Raw genomic sequence first — 24,882 nt, 5'->3', positions numbered from 1 at the left:
CTTGAATCTAAAAAGCTCTATAGTTAGTTTAAATCATATTTCAACCCAGTGGTGTTATTCCTTTCTTTATGTCATGTTGACTGCCTTCAGTCCTGCCTAGTATTATTTTGCTGTTGGACAGATTCCACATCACATATTAAAGAAAATATGTTTTGATCTAATCAGTCCAATTTGTACCTCCTGGGGCAGCTAGGTTGCCTCATCTCCTTGAAGATACTTTCTGAGCTACATTTTCAAATTGGATAGAAAGAAAGAAAAAATTACATTTATTTGTTATTTTTACAAAAAGCTTTAGGAAACTAGATATATATATATATGCATAAACACACATAATGTAAAGAAATGTGATACAGTAATTACATTACATATTCTGTGCAAGCACCTCTCAGGCTTATTTGGGCAAATCAAGAAGTGAACTTAGTTTATCATAAAGCAGCACACCTCAATTTTACTGTGTTCAAAACCTGATTTTAACAAGGTCTATGCATTAGGAAGCAGTGCACCCTCCAGACCAGAGGATATCTTCATGCAGTGCTCTGAAGCTAAAAATCACAACAGCCTTACAGGTAAGCATGAACTTCTCTGAGGCGCAGAAGCAAATTAGAGAGTATCATTTAAATAACTGCATTATAAAGCTATTGAAGAAAACAAGGATATATATTACTTTTTGGCTCACTTACATGATATTATTGCTTGCTTACTTAGAGAAACAAAAAAAATCCCAAATTGCTATAATATGTACTTTTATTTTCTCAGTCATCAACATAAAACACAATTGCCTGGACACTGGGCACCTTCAACTCAAGTACCTGGCTGGGATGTCTCGAACTTGAAAACATATTATACTTTAAAATTGGCTTACACTTAAATAATTTTCCAGCACTGGACATCACAATAGCTGCTTTTTTTTTTTTTTGTTTGAACTTTTATAAGCTATGCAAAGAAAACACATAGCAGTTTTCATCAATAATTTGTCTGAAATACATATTGCTTCATCTCCTTGTTGGACTTGATAGACCACATGGAAGATTGACATGATAATGATAAGAAATGCAGCAATGTCATCAGTATAATTTTTATTCTGATAATGATTTGTAGTTTATAAAGATGACAAATATCTTTTATATACTGATACAACCCCAACAACTTGCTGTTGTAAACCTGTCACAGTGATGTCTTGGATGAACAGATTTCCAAAATATCTATGATATATCAACCACTACGTAAGCACTGATTTCTCTTTGTACTTTACATTCAATTCAATTAACTTCTGTACAAACTATAACCATTTATACTCTGAGTTTTTAACACTGAGCTGACATAAGTCTGTTTTCCTATGCAACAAAAAGTAACTTTAAAAAACTGTTGAGTGCGACACACAAGTTATAATTTCATTAAGTGTTAATAACCACAAGGGGACTATTCATTTTCTACATTAATTGCTTCCATATTGTTAATTTGTGCCTTCTTGCAAAAAAAAAAAAAAAAGGTCAAGAAAAAAACACTAAAACCTCAATGTTCTAGGTTACTGCTCTATACCTAGTGTTTTTCAGGCAGAATTTGGATTTCTAGAGCCTCACAAAACTCAGCTTTGTGAGTAAACAAAACACAGGACAGAATCTAGCTCCAATTCAAGGGGTATGGTGATCCTCCTCACCCACAAGTGAGCTTTACTTTGTTCTCCATGACCTACTTCAGATGTAAATCTCTGAAAAGTAATATTAGGACATTGGCTTGTAAATAGTACTTGTGCTAATTACAGATCTGGTTTACAGGACAAGTAGCTTTTAGTCATGCAGACCGTAGGCAGTGAAGTCTAAAAAACAAAGAAAAAAAGATAATTTCTACAGTAAGGGCTGCAGTGTCCAGTGACAGTGAAATTACTGCTTGTACTGGTGCGTGACTGGATGTGCAGTATGTCTGTGTAGCCTCTAATTCACTGTGACTCTCATGGAGGTAAATCAAGCCAACCAGACTCACTCATTTAAGATCAACGTTTTCCTGATGAGAGACAATAGTCTGAAGGGAACTACTTATAAAGACAATATTACAGAAAACCAAGAAATGCTTAGTTAATATACCTATCTAGTCATATTTCAGTACCTCCTCTGGTTAACACACTCAGATCACAGAGGTCATCCTGAGATATGATTGACCATTTCTGCTTTGGCAATCAAATCAGCTGCTGAAAGCCTAAGGGAAACAAAGCTGTTTCTCAGATGCTCCGTGCCATCCCTGTACGCAGGATTGGTCTTTCAGTCTTTTCCCTAACAGCAGCAGAAGAACGGAGGTGAAATAGCACCCTACTACTGTAACACGAGTGAATCACGGTCATCTTATTAAACAGATGGGGTGTAAATACTTCAACAGCAATCTCAAGTAGCTCCTATCAGGTCAGAACATTTTTTAGCTATTCTCACACACAAATAAACAAACACACTGACTCAAACAAAAGAGGCCACTGGGACAATACAGTCTAACCTGCCGTGTAACACATCAGAGACCGTCTCATGCTACTCCACAGCGCCTTTCGATCAAGCCCCATTTATGAATCAAAAGCAGCACGCTGCTTTCAGCTTTGCTGCATTTCCAGAGGAACCCAAGAGATCTTGGTGAATTTAATGAGTACATTTCAAGGATGTTTGAGCATCTAATTCCCTAAATTGCTTCAGCTATCCTAGCCTTAATTCCAAACGAAATCTTTTAAGTTACAAGAATCCACAACACAGCTTGGTAAATTGTTCCAATGTGTATTTACTTCTGCTTGAAAATATGCATTTTGTTTTCATTTATAGGTTTAACTTCCATGTACTGGACCTTTTTTGTCATCACTTATGAGTCTCAGAAGCTCAGTATTTTGTTGCCTTCCACAGCGAGAAAATAATTTTCCAACTCCCCTCCTTACACTGAATGAAACCAGCTATTATTTTTAGACTCATTTGAACCAATCTTGTGGCTTCTCCCATAGTCCTTCTAGTTTTCAGCAACTTTTTCAAACATGAGTACCTTAACAAAGTATGTCCTGGAGTGGACATATTTGGAACAGAAAGGTGACCCTCTCATATTCCCTAAGACCCAGCAGCACATCAACCTGCCACCTGCAGAATCCCGTTACAGCTGGTAACATACCACGCCCTCAAAGACCTTTTCAAAATTTTGACTTATGGGATCACATCCCCATTTTGTACTCCTTTATTCTTGCACTGCCTAATTCTTAACCATGATATTTGTCTACACTTACATTGATACAGGACATAGAGAATGATACTTATACATACAAGCTCACCCAAAACATTTAAGCAACTCATCCTCCTCGGTATCTGTGACTTCATGAATTTTTGAACTATTTCCAGACTTTACTTTTGATTATTCTATATTTTCTTCCACTCCTTGATATTGTCCTGATTTCCAGGATTTGCAAGATCTGAATTTTAGTTGTTGAAAAAATTTCAGCTCATAAAAACTAGGTGCAAATTATTTCATTGTGCTGATTTTTTAACACTGAAATATTTCCTCCCACTATTAAAATAAAAACAGTAAGATGAGTATTTGCAGGAAATTTCTAGCCTACTTAAACTTCATAAATGTGCTCAGATAAATTCCTGCTTTAAGAGCAAACACAATTCAGAAAGGTTCAATAATATACATGATTATACCTTTTGCTCTTGATGCATGACACTTCATTAAACCGTTTTCCTTGTTTTTTTTTTCCTTGGTCTTCAGAATACAGTCACTGCATCCAACCATGACTCTGATCTGTCTTGATCGTTCAAGTCCTGAATACCAGAATTCTTTGCCATATCCCTACTGTGACCCACTGTTATCCTGTCCCTTTCCCAAATCATTAGCCAGTTCTTTTAAAAATGTGCCTGCAGCATGTAGAAAGAAGCTAAAAGAGCTGGAAGGAAAGGGCAACAAAACAAAACATAAGTAGAAACTATACAACAGATGGTAGAAACAATGAAGAAACAAGTTTAAAATAATAACTATATGGCAGACAGAGTTTTATGTAAAATAAAGCTTTCAGAAGAACATAATTTTGTACTACCCAATGAGTTAGAAGAGGTTACTAATGTACCATGGCCAGACTTTCACTATTCAGTAAAGTCAAATTTATCTTTTTATTTTGCACAGTGCAGGTTGTACCCCTGCAACACTGAACTAAAAAGATTACTTGAATCAGATTTTTTATGATGTTATTGCTTTAGTTGTTCTAATAATATAAAAATACAAAGACAGACCATAAAAGGACAGATGTGCTTCCTATACTCTCTCCAGTCTGAGGATATAAATGATGCCCCTGATTCCATGAAGCCATCAGGAGGTGGTAACATGTTGGTCATTGTGCCTATGTCTGCTTATAATGTGCAATGCAAACCTAAGAAAGACATTTCTCCCTGTGTTAGCAGCCTAAAAGCAGTGCCAGTTCTATAGATCAGTTTGTTTCTGAGACTGGTGAATTATTTCAGGGATATGATTTTTATACCACAGGAGTAGATAGGATTTCCCACTGTGCTCAATTTGAAAATTTTTACTGGAAGAGAATGACTGGAATACAAGAAATATTCCCTTTTCTCAGAGTTAATGGTGTTATTACTTTTGACCCACCATGCAAGCCTCTTACAGGCATTCACTTTCAATAGTGTGCACTTACAAAAATAGCAATGCTGGGTGAATGCAAAGGCCCACTGAGCCACTGTCATAAACAACAGTGGAAGAAGATGCCTAAAGAAGAGTATAGAAAAGCATAAAATGGTTGAATAATTCTGGTATTTCCTCAGCTACAGATGATGTCTTCTGAGGCTTGAGAGACCTTACAAGAGTGTTACCTGTCTCTAATCCTATGTCCCATGGCCTCAGGGCTGCCACTCAACATTCATGCACTCTCAAGCAGTTCTATTTTGGCTCTGACTTTCACTGTAAGAAAAGAAAGTCACAAGGAAAGGCATTTTAAAATTAAAGGACCATTTATCATTCCATAGAATTAATGTAAAATAGGGAGAAAAGGTGTAATAAATAGCAAAAGATTAGATGCTTAAATATTTAGCCTCACTTTCTTACCGATCTTCTACAACCTCATACTTATCAAGGCAAGGGGAGGTGGGCTGGGAAGCATGCAATGCTGCCTTGAAGTTACTTTCTCTCTCTTTTCCTGAGCCTGTTCCTCTGAGTTTACCAATCTGTTTACTTTCCTATTTAAATAAAATGAAATAAAAAATAAGTTATTATTTAAAATAAGCAATAATGATTTAAAGATGAAATATAAGATTCTGTTTTGGTACCTCGATGTAGTTTATATAAAAGCATAAATAAGCACATTTCTTTACTACTCTCTGATTAGATCCTGCAGGTGTAATCTAGTCATGCTTCAAAGACTGAAATAAAATAATTGATCTGAAGGTTACAAAATTTCTCTATTTTTAGAGAAGTTCAGGTTAGCTGTAGAAAACAGAGTCTTCTGGCACTCTAGGACAATTTCAATATCTGGATGACACCAACTGTCAAAAGGCAGAAGATCAAAGGTGCATTTCTGAAATACATTTTGATACAAAAATGATTATAGCTGTGAGGAACTGTTATCTCTTTCTGCTAGACACGATGAAGTGAAATTTTATTCAGACTGATACAGAAAAAGTGATGTCCTTAGCTATATCAAATATCAACCTTCCTTTTATTTTGCTCTTTTTTTTCCCCCAGCTACATATTTACCGCACGTAAGCAAATGCATCACAATTTTTTATTACATAAAGATAAGCTTCTATAGTTTCTAGTTATTAAGGATTGCTTCCTTATTTGTCAGGAAATGAAACTTTTGATACAATATTTTACTCTATATCTCAGCACTTCTCTATCTGCAGTTTTTTATATTCTTTCCACCTATATAGTATAACTCCATTTTCCCTTATGTCTCTACAGATCATAATTTTTCAGAGTTATGACATTATTGTTGTAACTATAGCTCTCAAATCAAAGGAGTATCCAGGAAAAATTTCAGCATCCAGCTCATCCCAAAACATTATGGATATCCCCTGGACTTCCAACTTGCTACTGGATGTAAAAATGCATTTGGCTCTTTAGATCTCATCAGGTCTTTCTTGTTGCCTACATACTGTTGATTAAAAGAGTTACCCCTGTCTTTTATTTTGATATTTGGTTTTCCCATAAGTAGAGAAGTAGAATATATAAAATGTATTTTCATTTGCAATTTCCTGTTTTGTCTAATAGACAAGAGAATTCATGTGTCTATCTCATTGCCATTTAAGTTTCTTTTATCTGATTCATAGGCTTTGTACATCCAATCAGGGAGCTGCCATCCAAGCTAAAATAAGAAGTCTTGTCAAAATTTTTCTTTAAAAAACCCCAGGCAAGTCATGATCAGTTTTCAATTAGCACCCAAAAGATGTTTTTCTTTGTATTTGATTACATTACCTTTGCCTGATCTAAGCTTTTGTGCCTTCTCAGTGTACTTTACTTGAGGCAATACTTCTAATTTTTCTCATTACAGCTGTTACCTTCACATCAGTATTATTAGTAAAATACCTTACACTTCCTCTTGTACTGCATCAAAGATCATCATATCTTTTAACTAGTAATTTGTTCTTTATGTCTTGTGTCCATTTTCCCTAAGGAACAATATTTTGAAGAGCCTGAGACTGCTGCATAATTAGATCACGCAAAGCATCCACTATGCCATCTCCAAACAAGACAGGAAGACCTTAAGATCTAAATTTCTTTCATACATTCTCCCTGCAGAGGATTAATTATATTCCTTTTGTTTGGTCTCATTAAAGTCAATTTCTTCTGTGTCCTTAACACATCTCATATAGGTTCTCCGTAGCTGACTTTTTCTATCCTGCCCTCCAAGCAGTGGTGGCACTGCTTCTCATCAGTAAGGAGAGGGTTGCTATATTAGGAGTGTGTGCATCTGCATATATCTACAAATACAACCTATCCAAAACCTTAAATACCCTATCCAAAACTAGGTGCATCAACTGAATAGGTGGACTCTATAAAACATGGTAAGAAGGATCAAATTTATAGTATAACTAAATCACAAGTTTACTTCTCAATCATTAAAAAAGGAAACCACCAAAACTCAGGTGAACTTCTATAGGCAAAAAAACGGTACATGAGATTCTTGTTGGAAAGCATCTGTCATGACATGTGTGAACTCACAACATGTATTTTGGCATTTCCTAATTTTTGCAGAGGTGACTGCGCAGCCTTAATAATGTTCTTACTGCATCATTCTTATCTTCCTTGACTTTTTGAAAATACACATGTCCAAATCCAGGTGCATATTACAGACAAAGCTGAGCAGAGCTGTAAGAAACTGAACACTAGGAATGTTGGAGGTAGTCATTTTACTCAAACCACAGAGATCTGAGGGGATACATTTTTTTTTGCATGAAAATGTATAAGTGATAAGTTAATGTATTACTGCAAAAAACAAATTCCTAAGCTAAGAATTCAACTTTCACGTGGGAAAATGACATCATTGCAAATATTACATCACCATTTCAATTAAGCTTTAGACTTTTACAGAAGGCCAAACTGATGCAAAGATAGCTGAACTGACCTAATTAGTTTACACTGTCAGAAAATACATGCTAGTTCTAAGTACTATTCTGCAAAGAAAAAGCACCACTTTTTCTAATGTCTACGTATGTTAGAAATATACATGTGTAATGTATAAGTACACATATGTACGCTACATATGTAACATACGGAATCATACACACTATATATATTATGTATAATAAATCATCATGGATACAGTTTTGTGGCTATGGAAATTGTGCAGCAGCATCGCTATTTTCTCCTCTTACAGTAAGTTTACTAAAATACAAAGCAATTGTTACTGCTGGATAATTAGATAACACTCTAATTGTAAGAAATTAAATTTTTAAGTAAGGTATCCATTAAATTTTTTTACATAAAGGGAAAACAATGAGTAAAGATCACTCTGGAGTGATACAAAGAGTATTCTAGAGATGTAAAACATTTTATTTAATATCTTAAACTTATGCTCCACCCGAGGAAATTTACAAGTTGAAGTACAGTATCATACTTAACTAACTCTGATTTAGCCATTACCCATTATATAATTAATATATTAATATAACATTGTAATTAAATTGCTTGTTACTGAACTGTAAGCAGTTGAATACAGCATAGTTCTCAGAGTTACTTTAAAAATCATATCAAATCATAAGCAGCACGACCAGCTTTTTAAAAAGAAATGTAAGTAAAACTCTCCCTGTTCCTAGTGCATATATGTTTAACTCTGTCATGTGGTAAAAAAGGAACAAGTTATGGAACTGTTGATTTTAATTTGTCTCGATATGATGCTCAGTGAAATGCCCATAGGACTCTATATGTAGATATTTCACTGCTATGCAGTTTGTGTTCAAGAGGCTAGAGTTGCTAGAGGTCAGCTTATCTTCAGTACGTCTACCAGGTCAGAAAGGTCCTGGTTTCTTGCAGCAATTAGTGTAAAAAAAAAAAACAAAACCAAAACCAAAAAAACCCCAAAACCAACAAGCTGTGGAAACAGAAGATATTTCCCTACCAGAGTTCTACAGGCCATTTCAACGTTGCTTTCAAGAGGCTGCAACCGCTCCCTCATGCTGTCTTCTGTACTTTCTTTTTGGCTCTGATCTCTGTCTTTTGTTATACTCCTCCAGGCCAAATCAATCCTTTCCTCTCTTACTCTGTGCATGAGTTCGGCAACTATGGCACAACTAGCCCTGTGGGGCTCTACTCAACATTTAAGTTTATATGCTGCATTTTTATGTTCACGTCAGACTCATGAAAATAGTTCACCACAACGTTCAAAGACACCTGATATTAACATTATCTGCAGCCTGCAGACCTAGATAAGTACAAAGATGGGTTATCATCTATATAATTTTCTAAGCCAAAATGGCAAGCTATCAGGCTGCCTTCACGTCCACTAAAGCAGCTCAGAATTTGCAATCATCTGGCTTCCCGCCTTTTACAAGCAAATCTGGAGAAAAATGAATAAAAGTGATGCAGAGACAGATCAAGGAGAATAATCAGAGAGTAAGAAGAAAGAACTCACCTCCTTTAGTCAGTTTTCCATTGTAGTTTGTTTCAATAGTTAAACAGGGAAGAGATTTTTTGCGCAGTCTTTAATTCAGATGTCAGTTTCAATATTTGACGTTTGTCTGTTCTGAAACACACAATCAAAGTGTAGCAGTTAAAACTACTAGCCTGAAACAAGATAAAATTATTAATATGGCAAGCAGCTATGTATTCATTAAAAATCACAGCCATATTGAGAGGCTTTATAACAACGGTCCGTGGCAAAATTTTCACGTGGTACTACACTCTCCTCCTTGCAAGTAAAAAGCACAATAAAAGAATATTCAGTTTGTATAACGTTGCATTTGTGGTGCCATCTCACATGTTTTACTCTCCCTGCACAATACATGAAGAGTTTGTCGGTTCTTTTACAGAAAGGTACAAAGACTAGTTACATCCAATTGCCTCAGTAAATCTACTGACTGTCTGCAAGCTCACCTCTCCCCCAGTCTCATCCTTCTACAGCCTTTTCTCACACTACTTAAGGACCATGGAGTCCTGCTGCCTCTGTCTGGAAAAGCAGAGAATGGTGAGGAAAACTGGACCAACCACCCAGCTGTATACACCATGCTTCCCCACCAGCATCCAGTGGATGGTAAACGAAATTGCAATGGCAAATCACTGCATATTTAAATATATTAATTTTTTTAAATTATATAAACTGAAAATACTTATTTGCAAGTAATTTTCTTTCTTGTTAAGGAAAGTGATATATATGTTTTTCCCCTTCTTAGTTCTCCAGTACTACTTACTGAGAATAACAGAAATAAATGGCTTTGCTCTGTGCTTTATATTTGAGCTCTATGAGTCATCTCACTATTTCAAGTTTTGTTTCTCATCACTTAAAGGTCTAGCCTATTTTATTCTGGTTTTTTTTTTTTCATGTGAACAATTCGTAAGCACAAGCCAGAATAAGCCCAAACATTTTTTCTTGTAAATGCAGTTAACAACTCCAATCAAACTTTTAAGGAAAAGCATATTAAAAGAGAGAAAAATGTATGGCTAACTGCGCTTTGATACTATCCTCAGACTATTCTGAAGATGATCAGCATAACAACTTGTTCAATGTGTTGAAAACTCTCAAGTTATTTTACTCTCTTGATGCTCATTCAAAGAAACACCATTACACAGACCACAATTAACCAGCGGGCATTAGCTGTCAGAAAAAGCAAGTAAAAATTTTCAGAGCAAAAATAAGCTGCAAATATTACAAACTCACATTTCTAAAGCCAGAGGAGACCAACCCAATCAGAGAGTCTGATGTCCCACTTTCCACAGGCTAGAAAACGTTCTTAAATGAACTCCTTTGGAAATGAGATGCACACGGGATCTCAGTAAAGCTTCAAGCTTTGGACTGAAGTTCTTCCAAATAAGCCCTAAGAGGACAGGGACAGCCTCTATACACAACACAGGTTTATTTCTGGGAATTCCTTAACCTCAAAAGCAGTCAAAGTGATGAAGGCTGTAGCCTGCCTTTTGTTACTGTCTTTTTATTTACTATGAGACCCGTTGCTAAGATGAACTAAATTCTGACAACGGTTCAAAGTCTTTGAAATTGATGTCGGAATAGAAACAGATTTCACTAGTCCTCCAATGATGGCACTTTGTATATAGCTGGCTTTGAGGGCCTGCCTCTTCTGAGGCATATAACCATCTTGAATGTGTTTCTTCTTAAATGTAAAACTAACTTTCCAGTTATTTCTGTACAGTTGATCTTTAAATAATTTTCCTTTCTTGGTTGTGCAGGTTTTTGTGTCAGAAGAGGGAGAAAAATATGTTTAAAGCAGGAAAATGTGATGGTAAAACCATCAGATTGGCAGTGAGATCAAGAGGTACAGAACCAGAAATTACTTTTAAATCATTTCAGAAACGCATAGATTTTCATCACTTTTGAGAGAGGCTTTAATTTGACTATAATATTGACTACATCATAACCATTTCAGATTTTCCTTGAGAGTATAAAACTGACAGAGTCTATTTAATTGTAACAAGGAAACTGGATTGATTTTTCCATATAAAATCCCCTTAGGGAGCTTTCAAGGATAAATCTCTAAAGGACCAAATCGGGCAGGTCTTTATGGAAAGTCGCCAGTTGCAAAAACTTTTCTGAACCCATTGAACCTCCCATGTTTGAAGATTTGCTTGAAAACTTTGCTGAAGCTAGGTTCAAACAGGTTTCTCTTAGCTGATAGCATTCGCTTGGATGAGAGAAATTTTAATTTGTCAGATATGTCTACTGATGACAGAGAGACTGAGGCCAGGCAACGTTAAAGATATCACCTGCATCACACAGGTGTTAAGCACACTGTAAGCCACTGCCTAAAATGTAAAGGAGGAGACAAAATTTGGAAGGAATTTTCTGCAAACATGAATTACAGGTATATATGAAACAGTTTTTAGAGATGGTCACAAACCAGTGCGCTTCAAGCTTTGTACTACACATGGTACTATCCAAGTCAACAGCCCAAACTAAATCAATATTGCTTTAATAGTTTTAAAATGTGTTTAATTCTTCATCCCTTTTGATTCTTCCTATTTGTGTACATCCATACATACCAGCCTTCTCTGCTCACCTTCCCCATTTTTTATTTAATGTAAGAAATACAACCAAAAAAAAGTTCACAGAAGAGCAAGATGATGATGGAAGGTACAGAATGACTTCTGCACAAGGGACAAATGAACAGGGTAAGACTCTCCAGTCTCTGAAAGAGAGAACTGAATCACAGAAGATTATGATAATATAATTGGCATGGATAGGGTTAGTAAAGCTATTTTTTTCACTGCCTTGTTCTGCCCAATGCAAGAACTAGAAGGCTTCAAATGAAGCTCGTTAAGAATCACATCCATAAAAAGGAAGAAAACAGAACAAATGAATAAAGAGAGGTGGCTCTTTCTGCAATGTGCAGTTGCGCTGTGAAACTCGCTGCCATAGGAGGTCAAGGACATCAGATCATGCCTTCAAGAGAAGTCTGGACAGGTGTGGGAAAAATTAAACCCTCTGAACTTAGCTACTACAAATGTCCAGAAACATCCAGCTCAGAAAGACCTAAAGTCAAGATGGCTAAAGGCTAAGACCATATGTTTGCCACATTCTTATATTCCTTTTTTTGGCCTCTGATGCATGAAACAGGACATGGAACAAAAGGACTTTTGACCTTGACATTGCAGCCATTTTTATGATCTTTTTATGGTACAAACAAATTGTGCACATTGGTATCCTCACTTGGCATACCGGAAAAAGAGGGCTACCAAATAGGAAGTGGACAGGATTCAAATGATGCTGTTTTAGACTGCTGTGTTTACAATACTTTGAATGATACTTAACTGAAGTACAGTCATACAGCCTGTAGGGTATTTAAACACTTTTGATTAGTTAAGGACTGTTGTTTTTCATTAAATAAGAGGACATTATGAATTGACTTTTCACTCAATGGACTGACCCGAAACCGCTTCACAGCCTGCACTCACCACCATAGCAGGAATCACACTTCTCTTAAACTCCAAAAGTTTCGGGTTCAGTTTTAGCACACAACAGTGACTCAAATTACCCAGGTATTGTACATCAGACAATTTACAAAAAGCAGAGTCTCTAAAACCAGCTTTTAGGTGGCAAACAGTAACTTCACCATCACTACATGGTTCTAGGTAGATTTGGTCAGAAAGACATCTGGAAAAAGTGCAGTGAAGAACAGGAACAAAGAATAACCTGGAACAGGTACTCAGGGAGGCTGTGGCATCTCCATCCTGGGAGATATTGAACCCTCAGTTGAACAAGACACTGAGTAACTTGATGTAATTTTGACATTAGCCCTGCTTGAGCAGGGGCTTCAACTAGATGCCTGCCTATAATTCCTTTCTATATAATTTACTCTGCAATTCTAAGAAACAAATTCTAATCACGTCTGTACCCCTCCTGTGCAGAACACCAATTCACAGCGTGACCATTATTATTAAATTAAATTTCAATGCAAGAAGATGGGCAGGTCTTCAAGTGTTTTAAGGTATACGAGGCCACTTGATTTCTCTTCTATATTATACATCTTTACATTCCTGGAGTTCTGCTGTCATGTGCCATTTTTAATTAACAAAGATACACTGTAAAGGAGATGGATAAAACTTTTATCTGGTTTTTTTTGGTTTTTTTTTAATTTCCCATGTTTTTTTTTTTCCCCTATTCTGATACTTTTATTAAGTAATTCGTAGTGAAAGTGCATGACTATTCATTTTTCTGTAACCAATATCAGGATATCGACCTACTTTAACAGCCCAAATCAGTTCCACTACAAGTATGTACTTGGGGGGGCTTTATATACAGTGCACCCTTTCAAGAAGGGTATCTAGGGTGGCAAACAGCAGACTACCTCAGATGCTCAGAAGATGCCTCTTTCAGAACATGATTTAGTACTTATGAAGCCACTAGCAGCAACAATTTTTTACGTTTTAAGCACTAGGCAGGAACCTCACATATTTGCTATGCAAATTATAGCAAAATAGTAATAATTACAGAAATGAGGACTGCCTAGTAACTACTGGCAAATGAACTTCTAAAAATTTAATTAGTACACTACTAGTGTAGCAGTAATGGGAATGCCATAAAGCTTAGCAATGAGCACAAAACTCAACCTTCTTCCTATAAAGCCAAGACTGCAATATTACACACACTTATTCCACCTCATTTGTAAAATTAACAGTCTCCCTCAGACAATTAAAAATCATGCTGAGTACTGAGCCACAGTAAATTACAAATATAATTAAGTAAATAATAAGAAAGCCCAAGTCCCTATTTAAATACACTGCCAATTCAGCTAATCTAAGCACAGCAAATATTAATGCAATACTTCAACGTCTACAGCTCAGCTCCTGATCTGCAGTAATAATAACACATTAAGATTTTGTCTGTAGTCAGAGCAAACCACTTATTTTCCCCAAGACAGCTGGAGCACCAAGTTACCAATAATAAGCCGCTCGTATCTTCCATCATACTGCTGGGGAAGGCGAGCAGAGGAGACAAGCGCTTTTAGCCTGATTATATTTGCCACCAATTATAGAGATACAGCCTTTTGACTATACTTCAAACTGAAAAGAAGCCAACCTGAAGCTACTTAACAATAAAGGATTCAAATCAATGCCGATTAAAGGGCTCTGCAAAGTGTGATTTTTAATTATGCCACTTCAGGAAGTCACTAGACAATCACTACTGGCATTCCCTTGTTTTTGCATGCAAAGCAGAAACAATTCACACCTCGATAAAACCTTCTGATTTCAGTAGCTAGCACACCAACGAGAAAAAGTTTAAAATTCTGGATCAGTGATAACTTCAGATAAGTACTAGGCAAGAAATGAAATGTGTCTAAAATTATGCTGACAGCACATGTCACTTGCCAACCATGCACACTAGTGCTGATATGCGCTGGTATCTGTTTACAAGCTCACAGAGAAAGGATTAAATACAATTTAATTAATTCAAACTTAAATATGTATTTATACCACTATATAGCAGTGTGTGAATGGCAGACATTTCACTGTCTCACAGCAGTTGTATTATTCACAGCCTAGTCTCATAAATATTAATTGATTTTGAATCTGAATTGTAAGTCTGCACACGACATAAAGGAAAACTCCCAAGCATAGGATTGCCCTCAACCTCAATCCGTAGGAGGAATAAAATATTCTCTATGAAATGTTCCTGCATCAGCACCAGTGGGAAGTTCTAAAATCTCTTCTAGTTGGAGGTAAATGGTTTTAATTTGCTCTTCATTGTAAGTGAAAGAATCAGTTATATAAAGCCCTAATATTTTCAAAGCTATTTTGCAATAAGGAGCGGCTTCCACAGCTCCTCACCCATGACTGCCCCACTGAGATTTTTTCACAGTACGTACATGAAGGACTTGGTTCAAAAGCTGGCAGAAAACTAAAACAGAGGCAAATTTAAAAAAAAAATCATAAACCCACAATCTTCTCTATGTACTACTGCCCCAAGAAGTCTATGTACTTTAAAAAGGAATAGTTACAAAACACAAAACTAACAACTGTCCTATTTGAGCGCAAGTAAGAGAGCAAGGAAAGAAAGGCCACAGGCAACACTTAAGGTGACGCTCACTCCTCACAGCTGCTGCATTACCCTTGTTGATAACTCCTCACCTGCCTCACCCATGTCCGGTGGACACAAACACTTCCAGGGAGGCGAAACCTCTCACCTTGCACTGACTGCAGAGGAAGAGCCAAGCAGCGAACCCAAACAGCATTGCAGCTGCTGTGCAAAAAGGCCAACCAAGTATGAGAGGTGTCTAGAGCTAGCAACCAGGCATCTGGCACACATGCAACATCATCCCAGTTTCAACTGTGTTAATGGCATGAACAATGGAAGAAAATATATGAAACAGCCTCATGACATTTGTAGAGCACATTAACAGCCAAGGACAGTCAGCCTGTCCTTTGCTCCTAAGGAAGGAAAAAAGAAATAAAAGTTTTAGCCCATAATTCCTTTATAAAAAATAATTTCAGTGTGAAGCACTGTATAGAGACTGGCAGTCTACCTCCCCTTACCATTTGACGTGTATATATAGGGAGATATATTTATTCACACTACATATGTGGTGGAAGTCCCTACATCGTACCTGTAGAGTCAAGTGAAATGTTACAAAAATCAAGTGCATTTTTTTTTTCTTTCACATACTGCGTAGATCTTATGTAATTTCTGCTTAAAATATCTATGCATCATAGAAGTGTTTCTAACACAACTCTGCCAAAAACCAGTATACCTCAAATGACATTTCCACAAACATATAATGCTCCTTCCCAAATTATACTGGTCTCCATATGCCTCACAAAGCCTTTACATTGCACCAGTTCACCCTCACTTCTGGGAAAACATATAGAAGCAAATATGTCAGCAGTACTGCAAGAATTACTGTGTTTTTAAACCACTATACGTTTTCATCCCTCTCTTCCTCATTATGGTATGATGAGCAGTAAAAAAACAGGAAACAAAAACCAAGGTGTATTGTTTTTCCCAGTATACAGTCAAAAGTAGACAGCTTCAAATCTTCCAGAATCTGCATGTGAATTTTAAACATGTCCAGCTCATGTTTGTATTGTATGAAGTCCTATTCCTGCAATCACTGAAATTCCCTTTGCTTTTAAAGGCCAAAAGTCTGGTTTCAGCCTAAATAGCAATCATGAGGCACTCAAGCAGTTTTTGGTACTGAACATGTTAAACAACTGGATCCAGCTGTTGCAGGCAGAAATTCTCAATTACACACACAGTTGGTTGAAAATATGCTGTGTAATAACGAGCTCTACTTGTGCAGGACAATTAGGAATCTGCAAACAATGGGATATTTTGATAATCTAGTCACAATTTTCATAAGGGTTACATTTCTCATAATACAAATTAGTCAATGTAACAGACCATCTTTCAAAATATTTAAGAGCACATTTATTTCCCTTTACCATTTTTTTTTGTGAAAAAATGTCTGTTTTCTCTCACCTGGTCCATGTCATTCCACACTTGCTTTGGAGTCAAAGCAAAACATCACTGTGGATCTATGACTGAGACTATCCCTGCAAATTGTCATGGTTAAAACATCTGGCTAGATAATGCTTGTCCCATACAGTGTGCAATTTTTTTTTGTCAGGTCATCATCCATTGGCTGTACTTAAACTCAAGCCTTCAAATCTGTCAAACAGTGCTCTGGATACTACACTGAATGTGGAAAAAATCCTGCGAACAGAAAATTCATTATCTTTCCATCATGCTACACTGGGTGGTAAAATGAAGAAAGTTTACTCTTGCATGAATTCCCACCAAACTGAACTGACTTTGTTAGACAAGGCACAGTAGATTGTGTGTTGCATCCTGCACAATTAAACATTCTCTTGTTTAGCAGAGAAATTGTCTTTTTTTTTCTTCTTTTTTTTTTTTTTAAATCAGAGCAGGCCATGTATTTTTCCACCTCAACAAGCTGAGAACAAAAGATTTAGGCAAGTTCAAACTACCTCATCAATAGAGCTGATTCATAAGTCTAGGAAATAACGTCATAGGTCACTGGCATAAACCATGGCAACAGGTTATATGTAAGTTCCTGGTGCACATACAAGCAAAAGAAAAAGTATACTATAGCAGATTTATCTTTATTAGCTATCAATTATTATTATTAATATTTTTTTTTTAATTTAAAGAAAATAACAGACAATACTTCCAGGCTGACCCTAACAAAGATTTTGTGCTAACAAGCAAGACATGCCAAGACAAACTTACAGAGTCATGATTGTGGTACCTGAGTCACAGGAGTTTGCTGCTGGCCTGTCTGTGCTTACACTGGCTGCCAATATTGCTGTTGAGTTGAACGGGAACATAGGTCGAAGTAAAAAGCTTTTTAAAAATCCTACACAGTGTAATCAGTTTTATTGTATCTAACTACACAAGCACTGGTTTTCAATTATATTTTACTGCGAGAAAATTGAAGAAATCACCTAATCAGGAGAACTTTTTATACATATTTTTGATTATAGACTTCACAGTGCACCAGTATGCAAGCGGATTGTACAAGGACAAAGAGAGAATACAACTCCTGTAACTGCGTGTTGTTTTTGCTTAATTAGTTTACTAACTGCTTGATTAGCTAGTTTGTGCAGTACTTAGGAAATGTAAAGCAGTAATAAGTGCTAATTAATCACATTATTTATGTAACATTCAACTACAGCTGCAAATAGCGCACATGCAACAAAAAAATATGAACTGCGTAATGGTGAAGAAACAAGGCTACATTGCTGGTGAACTTCAGTCATCAGGAAAAACAGAACTGGAAGGCAGTCACAAGCAGCAAACAGTAGGCTGGAGCTGCAGAGAGCATACTTAACGGCGAGTGACAGAAGGAAGAGATGAGGTGAATGAACGATACTAAAAGCGCTGCCCAACTGGTTATATTAAGGAGAACATATGGTAGGAAAGAAGCAGAACTGCAACGAAAAATTACAGTTTCACGGAACTGCAAATGAGAGGTAATAATTTCAACATTCACTGTGACAGAATACTTCTATGTGTTATTATAAGCTCTGGTGGATGCTGTCTTAGACCAATTCATGATTTGGATCATTTGCTGCTGCAGCATTTAGTGCACTAAGGTCGCAGGCGGAAAGGTGCTCCTGCTAGCGCTTTCCGATGACCTGATGAACCTGCTCTAACTGGAACAGCAGTTTCTGCTGTCAGAATGACTTAAGAGCTGAGTGATAAAGGGGAGACAGCATTTATCACTTTTTCCAAGTCCAAAATCATGCATAAATGGATGAAGTAAATGGAATAGAGTACCTAGTACCTAGATGGTAAAAGAGCAGGAGAAAGTGGTATGAAACCCGAAGAAGAGAGAAATACATCTGCTGCTCTAAGAATAAAGTTAATTTGAGCTCTACTAAAATACTCGCATAGGATGAGAAGAAACTTCATATTATTTATGCCAAAGGTCAATCACGTGACAGTGAACTCCCAAAAAAGAAAGGAAGGAAGAAATAAAAGGTTGACCTATTCCAACTGAAAATAAAACCTTCCAAAATACTTCTGCCATGACTTTCCAGGGTATAGTTATACAATGAAAAATAATGAGAGTTTAAATGTACAGCTAGACAGGTAAAAAAAGGTAAAAAAACTAAGGGAACAAAAGATCAAAAATCAAATTAACATATTCGTCATCATAAGTAAGAATATCCTTAGTCTTAAATAGTACTATTTCTACAATATCAAAAGTTTTCCACATGATACCAGAAAAAGTTTTAATACAACTTTATGAAGAGATGGATCTCTGTTGCTTATTTTTTGATAGTTTATTTTCTTCAGCCTGCCAGTGTGTGTAAAACACCTTGCAGAAATGATTTAATAGCAGAGCATATAAGGTTTTTTTTAATGTTGCTTTAAATATAGAGAATGCTGAAGATTCAATGAATTTGCTCTGACACATTATTAACCCTTTTTATATTTCATTTTTGTAATCATGTCCTACTGAGTCTTCCTGTTACTAGTTTGGGAAAATTAGTATTGTTCCATTATTTATTATTTATGAAATTGTCTTTAAGACCTAGTATTAAGGCAAACAAGGATGAACCTTGTTAGGTACTCTGTATTTTAAACTGTTTACCATAATAAGGGGCAAGTACCCAGGAATCGGAGTTTTATTATTCTGGAAGGCATTATGAGCTCCCTCTTTCCCTGGAGCATCTTAAAGTGAGAAGTAAATGAGAGTTTTAACTTAACAGTCATGGAATGTTGGAAAAATTAGTTAATAAGCTGAAACCCCTCAGTGGAAGTGCCAGGTCCTCAGCACCAACTGCTTCAGTGCACTGATCCCATCCTCTCGCTGCGGTCGTTTCTGAACAGACACAGAAAGTCCCACGCGTGGCACCATGAGTCCAAGCACACCACTCACCATCGCTTGCGTTTTTGGTACTTGCACTTTTTTTTTACTGACAAAAGCTACATATTCCCCATGCAATGATCACAATCAAGTCATATTTAGTAAGCCAAGAATATGCACATCTCCAAGCAAATTTTATCCTCTGTCGAGCCATGCTAGAGGAATAGAGGCCCATTCTAGTCTTAAGCTGCTAATGAGGGACAGGCAATTCATTTGTGGTCATGGCTGCTCCTCCCTTCTCTCCCAGACACCCCCTCCAGACCCAGGACACATCACAATCTCCATTACAATCACACTACAGGTTTTTGCCAAAACAATGAGGCAGGGAATAATTTTCTTTCACGAAAGCTGAAGTTATGACTCCAGGAGCCATTCTTCATCTGGTGCATCTAAGCCCCATGGAAGAAAACAGAGTGTGTAAGGCTACATTATCAGATACAGAACAGACCCTACATTATCAAATTTTGAGCATAAGGAAAATAAATGGTAGCTCATTCTAGCCTTTAGGGAAATGCAGCTGAGCACTATTTCTAAAAGCCTTGGGCTTTTTTTTGTTTGTTTGTTTCTATTTCACAATCCTTCCAGAATATAATACTACACAGCAAAATGCACATCTTCAGTTCCATCACACTTTAAAGCTCCATTTTATTCAAGCTGGTACCTTTTTGCAGTTATTGCAATTTTTGTAAATAGATTGAAATTGTGTATGTGTTGTCTCAGTGAAAGGAAAAAAATATATCTGGTAGGTTTTTTTTTTATTCTTCTATCTTGCTGCCATCTGGACACACTCCACAGTCAACAGATCTTGTGTTCCATTAGCTGAACACAACCATCTACATGTACTAAAACTTGACCATGTGGGGCACGAAGTGATCACTTTATGTGCAGTGACGTACAAATTGCTCAACTATGTACCTTGTGCATTTAAGTGCCCCAAGTCAAAGAACAAAATCAGTCGGGGCAGCTTTTTCTACCAAGTTTGCACAAGAACAGCTGATTTCTAGTGTCCTTGTGTTAGCAAATCTCATAGAGTCCCACAGAATTCAAAAAACACTCCCAACAGATGAAGTTCCATGATGTGCAACAGAAAATAATTTTATTTTTTAAGCTTGTAATGACATGCTGGATGGTAAATGGTGCATGACCCACAGTCCTAATGAAGACTTTGTAACAGAACTGAGAGTATGCTAAGTATATCCATCTTGTTTTTGTTAAATTTTCAGTTCATTTGGTAAATTTTGCACTAATGGCAAATTACAACCCTAGGAATGAAAAACATAGAAACATAGAATCACAGAATGGTTTGGGTTGGAATGGACCTTTAAAGGTCATCTAGTCCAATCCCCTGCAAGGAGCAGGGACATCTCCAACCAGATCAGGTTGCTCAGAGCCCCTTCCAACCTGGCCTGGAATGTTTCCAGGGAGGGGGCAAAAACCACACCTCTCTGGGCAACATAAAAATATTTATCAAGAATACCAGCTGTTTCTTCAGATGGTTTTTGCTTTTTTCCCCCAGTTTTTAAATAGTTAACCAGTTACTGTGACAAAGAAATCAAGTCTTGATATGAGAAAATTCCTTTCAACAAATATTTTGAATTAGTACAGGGTCTTTTCCACGTTAAGTTTCCCAACCCATGCAAACATACTCCCTAACCTGCTAGAAATTTTTTCCTTCTATTTGTAACTTTCTTGCTAATGACTTTTCAGGTTCTTCTTCCATTAACCGTATTTCTCTAAAATCCTGCTGTTTAAAATGTACCAATATTTACATAATGACATATTCAGAGATTGAGAATTCAGAGATTTTTAACATAAGTCTTTGAGAAAGCGATTAATAAATGTACTGAGAACATATGCAATAAATGCCTCTGGCACAATCTCCATATAATGTTGGCTGAATGTCTGAATATGTTCACTTTGTTCTTTTGTGGTCTGAACTGTTGATTTGTAACACTGGCTTTTGGCTGCTAGATAACAGAACACAACATCGGGTGAGAGATGCTTTCATTCCATGTTAGTGAATACAAAATACCAGAACAATACAATGATTAAGTGCTCCAGCACTTGAATAACTTTCTGTTGTAGCAGGCACTTGTAATACAAACATCAAATGCACATATTTGCTTGCCTTTGGTAAATACATTTTGTGTTTTGGACTTCCTCGACAAACCATGACTGTTTAGCAGCTGACTGTCATGCGGAATCCATCAATGAAGGATAGCTTTCACTTAAACATGCTGGTACTCAAAGCTTCTCACACTATGGCACATTGTGGACTTGGCTTAAGTGGTAAGACTGCCCATCCATAAACCCTAGCCACCCTGATTAGCAAAGAACTTTTCAGATCGGAAGAACCTTCAGTTAAACTGACAGACTCCACTGAAATTCCTCTTATCAAAAAGTTAAAAAACAAAGTGATGAGTCAAGTGTAAAGACTTGAAGAAACAAAAGCTTGTTGTGACAATTCAAATCACTACATTGAATGGTGAATGAATTTTATCAATAGCTTGTGAATTAGTTTTCCGGCCCAAAGTGACTGAACTACTTCACTTGGCACTTAAAAACGTTATGGCAACATTATAAATGGATAAGGTTTCCTAAAAAGAAGGTACAATATCTGTTCTTTTAAAATACTGCCAGCAGGAAAACAAAACAACTTTAAGGAAAAAAAAAGTCTTGATTTTGCATGCAACTACAATGAGCACTGGCTTTCTATGCAAGAAACAAGTATGATTTGATGTTTTTTTAAATAGTTCCCTGGCATTTTTTTTGAGTAGCCTGAAGCACTAAAGTTGTGAGTCTGATTTCACATTTGCAACCAGAATGAGTCACAGCTAAGGATTTTTAATGCACTCCTTGCATAAGACATAGTATCATAACATCACTGCGTATAATTTGCATTCATTGTAGACCACTTTTATAAAGAAATAGGTATTATAATTGCATAAAACTCAGTAAAACAGAATTTCACCAAATGACTTCAGCATGATTTGCTTTCATCTGGGTTTTTTTTTTTCATTATTAGAGTAATAAAAATTAGATTTTACTTGGCTGACTGTTGTATTTTCTGTAAAGGCAGTTTTTTTTTAGTTAAAGGTCTTGCGTACAAGATGAGCAATCTAGTCAAACCTCTAAACCAGTGTTTACAAGTCTGACTGTAACCTGTATCTACTATTCTGCTGATTACAATCCCTGCCAAAACATTCAAAACAAACACATCAAGGCAAGAAACACAGATACCATATTTACCAATACTCTGCATATTGAACTCAAACAGGATTCTTCCTACAAGCATAATATGTTATGGTTGGCCAAGTCAACAAAGAAAATTATACAGTAATTCAAGTGATTTACCAAACCTGATTGTAACTATAGTCAAACTTCCTTTCCATAGAATACCACTATTTACAGTTATATCCCAATAACACAATTTTCTTTTTATTTGAGAAGACTTTATTATTAAGAATAATTCTCAGGAAACATGTTCTGTTGTGATTTCTCCACTAGATTTAACCAGCAGTCAATATACCCTAGCACCACATCTGCCACAGACGTCAAAGTCAAGAAAGTCAAAGAAGATCCAAGTCATAGAAACGCTACCACATGCCTTGTAGTAAGAGGGCTGATCTATTTCCATTCCCAAAGGTTCAGCTAAGGTAACTCACGAGATTGAACTACTGAACTACAGCCAATCTACCCCATCTATGAAAGTCATTATCTTTCCTACCTCTTCTTTGCTCACTATCAAAATTAAAATCTCCTTTTATATAGTTAGCATTTTTCCCCAATACTTTCTTCCATTTTGAAGGCAAAAAAAGATACAGTTGACAAGTTTCAACTTGGGATGGTCAGAAAACTACTGAAAACCACTCAGTATCTTGAGGTCGTACACATTACAACACAGAAATCCTGGTGGATAAAGGATTTGGCATATAAAATATTGCACTGGTAAATGAATTCATTAAAGTGTCATTCCATACAGAGAGAGGAACTGAAGTGCCATAATTGGCAATTTCATCTGCAATACTGAAGAGGAAGCTATCAAGACTGTAATTAAAAGCTAAGCGAACGATATACAATAACAAGGTGGATGGCATTTGTAGGGCTGTTGCTTGTGTCACAAGTTGCTCACCAGCATGGCAAGCACGGGTACCCTTTTTGCAACAAACCTGGCAGAGATGTTCTATGGTTTTGTGGGTCAGGTCCCCCCCTCATGCAAAAAGGAAGGTATAAGAATAACTTCTGTTGAGTGCTTTGTCCCGCCTTTTCTTGGAACTTTGCTATGTTCAATTATTGCAAACAAGCATATTAACAAGGTTAAAACAGTTTTCAGACAAAGTAAATAATGCTATGAGATGCAGAAGAAATTATAACTATCTGAACTCAAATATCAACATAGGTCCCCTTTATTAAAAAAAAATCTGTTATGCAAAATGCTTAATTTTTTTTTCTGAAGCATAAAATATTACCACTCTGTCTTTTTTTTTTCCACCACCCAGTTAAACACTGATTCTCTGAAGTTTGATGTCAATTGCAGAGCTGTCATGTCCTCTATATCCTACAGAGCATCTGCACAACCTGTAGTTCCCCAAGTCACAGCTATTTCCATTCTACAAAGGATTCATTTTCACTCCATTTTAACTTCCTTTTAGTATTTTCACATGTGTGTACATGAATTCAGAATGCCTCTGTACTTAAAATCTAGACATCTGGAAAAACTACATTGCAGTTTTGCCTGTGCAAGGATGTATAGCCAGTGGTAGTGCTGTGGCAGAGCCTACTGCAATAGAACAGTCTTGTTTTTCTCAGTTTCTTTAGTTTTAGGTTAGCAAGCTCTTTATACTCAAGTGAAATTTGCATCTCACCATCAGCAGAGTGGACAAATTTCTACAGTGAAGGATGATTAATAATTTTCCTACTTTTCCCTTTCCCAGGTTGCTTCTGTTTTCACAATTTGCAAATAAGTTACACAGTTTAATTCGACAATGACTCACTTCCTATGAGCACAGGACAGCCACACATGAGGAGGTCAGAAATTCTAATCTTACTGGTTACAAAACCATTACTGATGCATTTTACCTTCCTTTAACTATCCAGACAGCTGTACAGAACTTGCTGATGCATCTATGTGTTCACAAGACACATGTCAATTTTTGCCACGTCAGGCAGATACGCACTAGGTTTGGGGATGGAGGAATGGATTATGTTTTTCTAAGAATTCTTTAAACGATTACATTTTGCATTTCTTTAACAATTCTCCAGGCTGGGACTGTCTTTTTTTTTTTTTTTTTAATATAATGCCTAAAACAATAGGTCTTTGATTATGGATTGGACTTCCCACATACTGCAGCAACCTCTGCATTAAACA

At 36.5% G+C, this 24,882-nt stretch overlaps 1 protein-coding gene across 1 annotated transcript in view; it reads right to left on the bottom strand.

The window, feature by feature from the left end:
• DLGAP1 (DLG associated protein 1) overlaps positions 1 to 24,882 on the bottom strand; it is a 423,051-nt gene that overhangs the window by 252,413 nt on the left and 145,756 nt on the right. Inside the window, exon 3 of the mRNA XM_086740672.1 lies at positions 9,086 to 9,196. The gene's annotated coding sequence lies outside the window, so the exon portion shown is untranslated. The remainder of the gene's footprint in view (positions 1 to 9,085; positions 9,197 to 24,882) is intronic.

The sequence above is a fragment of the Chlamydotis macqueenii genome, chromosome 2, assembly GCF_036417535.1.
Source record: "Chlamydotis macqueenii isolate bChlMac1 chromosome 2, bChlMac1.mat, whole genome shotgun sequence".
NCBI lineage: Eukaryota > Metazoa > Chordata > Aves > Otidiformes > Otididae > Chlamydotis > Chlamydotis macqueenii.
The sequence above is the reverse complement of the archived record's forward strand: the minus strand, read 5'-3'. Positions and strand labels throughout refer to the sequence as shown.